This window comes from Blennius ocellaris (genome assembly GCF_963422515.1).
Source record: "Blennius ocellaris genome assembly, chromosome: 7".
In the NCBI taxonomy this organism is placed as follows: domain Eukaryota; kingdom Metazoa; phylum Chordata; class Actinopteri; order Blenniiformes; family Blenniidae; genus Blennius; species Blennius ocellaris.
Window position 1 is genome coordinate 21465998 of NC_137656.1, and position 3270 is coordinate 21469267.

Here is a 3270-nt window from a genome sequence, read left to right on the forward strand (position 1 = left end):
GAGTACTCTACTGTTTGTTTGCCTCGTTATTCCCGTCTGTTTTTTATGTGACCTTTTGTTCAATGTACAATGCGATTCGATATTCCAATTGTTTTCGTGAATGTATTAATAGATTTTTTTTTTGGATGAATATCATTATGGATTACTATTTTATTGTTTGGATCAAACATCTGACAGTAAATCTTATATCTTGTACATTTTTTTTAAAGAGATGTAATGATCCCATGCTCCAAAATATAATGAAATCCCTCAATTTTGCCTGGATTTTGAAGATTACACCACTAACAGTAAAAAGGAAAAGAAAATATCATTGAACAATTCAGGTACTCTGGAGAATAAAGCATAAGGCCCAAAGTAAATATCACTGATATTGGCAGCACTACATTGGAGAAGTAATCTGTAATGGAAACCATGGCATGGCCTCAGGAGCAAATGCAATTCCAATTTATAAAAAAAAAAAAAAACAGATTAAAAGTTCAGAATTACTCTATAATATTGTGTGCTTCTTAACCAGAGTAATATGGTTTAAAAATAAACGTATGTAGTACGTATCATGTCTCTCTAGATAAACTGTCATAGCTTAGAGAGACAATTGTCGACCACAGACAACAATAGGCTGTAATTTCACAGTGGAAGAGTCCAGGTTCTGGACCTTTCATCAATAAAGAACGCTTCAATTCAATTCAGTCGCTTTATCATCTAATATCTATCATGACATAACCAGTTTCAGTTGGTTACAAAACATTTTACTCAGCAACTTTCTATACAGAACAAACTTATTTAAATGTAATATGCATTACATAGAAAACTGTTAATGCGATGCCAATGGTTTGCTTTTGGCAGCAAGATGGTAAATACTAGTAGACTAATGTAAAATTATTGAAGTTTCAGGAGGACTGTTACTTTTGTCAAACATTTAAACTGCTTTCTTTCTCTGTTTTGTTTTTTTAAGAATTCACCAAAGCTGTTGTCCTAATAGTTTATGTTTGACTAACCTCATGTTCATTCAATACTGAATTAACTCAGTTCTCCTGGGAGCAACATGAAAGATGTTCGACTGCTAGTTACAAGGAAGGTAAACAGATGATCTGAACCAGATCAGATTCAAATCACAAAAATAAACAAAAACAATCTGGACTGTCCAGAAAAATCCCAATAGAAACAAAACCAAAAGCCAAACTAAACAGGGAGCTCTTGAACAGATGGTGCAGCCGGGGATGGAATGAGGCGAGGATAAAGACAGGGTCTACCATCAAGCCAGAAACCAGGACTATAACTTGATACCTGCATGCGCACATGAGGAGAAAAGCATTAACAATGTACAGATGGAAGACACTAACCTGCACATGGGAACACACCTCAGACATAAAACACATGAAATCAGACATAATCGTCCACAGAGAAATGTGTTTCACAAGCAAACATGACAACAGATACAGATAACCAGGTGATGCTACAAGACGTGGCCTGTCAGGATAATTGAGTGTAACAAAGAGATGAAAATGCATGTACAGTATGACATGACATTTAAGATTTACAGATCAAACAAACACCTGCTTGTCAATATTCAAATGACATAACAAGAATAATCATCAAGGAGGGTTCGAAACAACAAGACCGGACAAGTAAGACGCCCAGAACCATATGGAAGTCAAACATAAGGGAAACACACTGGGGAAACAAGTAAAATACAAAACACAACATCAGGGCCGTATTCACAGTGTTGGGGATACACATTATATGCAGCATGAAAGCTTCTTATTATTTTAATTTATACAGGTCTTCTTCAACATGAGAGTTGCTTTTCAGCAACAAGTAAAATAACAGCATCCCTTTTCCAGGATCTAACAAGTAGCAGTAATTAAGAACTTGTCTTGAAGATCTCGCACAACATTCCATTTAAAATTCAGAAAACAACATGTAAGGCCAACCCTCCTGGTCTTTAATATACATCACCAGTTTGTAATGATTACATTATCTAGAAATCAAAAGCCGAATCAATTATAGAAAGGCACTTAGATTTCTGAGTCAGTTTTTTATGGGATAAACTCTGTGACCTTCAGGTTGTAAGAACTTTTGCCAGCGCAGGATCCACTTTAGAGAAATCAGGAGTGATGCTCATTAAAACATAATGCTGCTTTTTGCCAAACAGGGAGCCATTAAGAGCAGAATATGAACCACGATGACTGATGAGTCGTTGTCACGAACAATAAAAAAAACACATGGGAGAGAGAGAGAGAGAGAGGGAGAGAGAGAGAGAGAGAGAGAGAGAGAGAGAGAGAGAGAGAGAGAGAGAGAGAGAGAGAGAGAGAGAGACTTTTCCAATGTGGAGATGTGGACATGTCATTGGGCGAATAGTACTGGGCCTGTGTTCTCATGTTAAATGACTGCGTTCACCTTGCAGAAGGCTGGTGGCTCTGATGAATGGGTCCAGTCATCGACCAGAGGGACACGAGGTCTCAGGTTAAGGTGACTTCAGTCCCTCTTTGGGATTTATGAACCCGTTAATTTTCTCTGAGCTCGTTCGCATTTTACTAATCAGATGGCCTCTAACTCTCCTGACAGGTTTCCCTTACTGTGTGTGTGTGTGTGTGTGTGTGTGTGTGTGTGTGTGTGTGTGTGTGTGTGTGTGTGTGTGTGTGTGTGTGTGTGTGTGTGTGTGTGTGTGTGTGTGTGTGTGTGTGTGTGTGTGGGAGCCCACTGAGGCAATATTAATCTTAGATAGCGCAGACTTCTCTTGGATGAAGTAAGCAAGGTTCGCAAAACATGTGAGCAGCTTAACAAAACACGTTAATAGCAGATGGTGGCGTGCCATTTGACGCTCAGCCAAGCTTCCTGGAACAACGTCCATACAGAGTGTGAGTCAACTGACAGAGAGGCAGAATGGCGAAGATGAAGTTATGCTGTCGGCACGCTGAGATGGGATGTGTTTGACAAGTTTTAACGATGGAAAAACCTGTCAGGACTGTTGTTCCCACTCCAAATAATTCTATTTAACCTCATGTAAGGGTCCTGCTTGTTTATTTTGTTACATCCTGTTTTCTGTATTATGTTTTTCATTTTTTCCCCCTCTCTATTACAATTTGCATGGGAAAATAAATGAAATAGTCCTGAAATAGTCTAGGCTACTTAAGTAAAGAAATAAACAGAATTATTGATGCAATGATGCATCTTGTATTTATTTATTTATTTATCTGTGAAAATAACCAGAATGCGAGCACAAGTTGCACACTGTCATGAATGTGATGTCATTTGAAATAACCTCGCTGT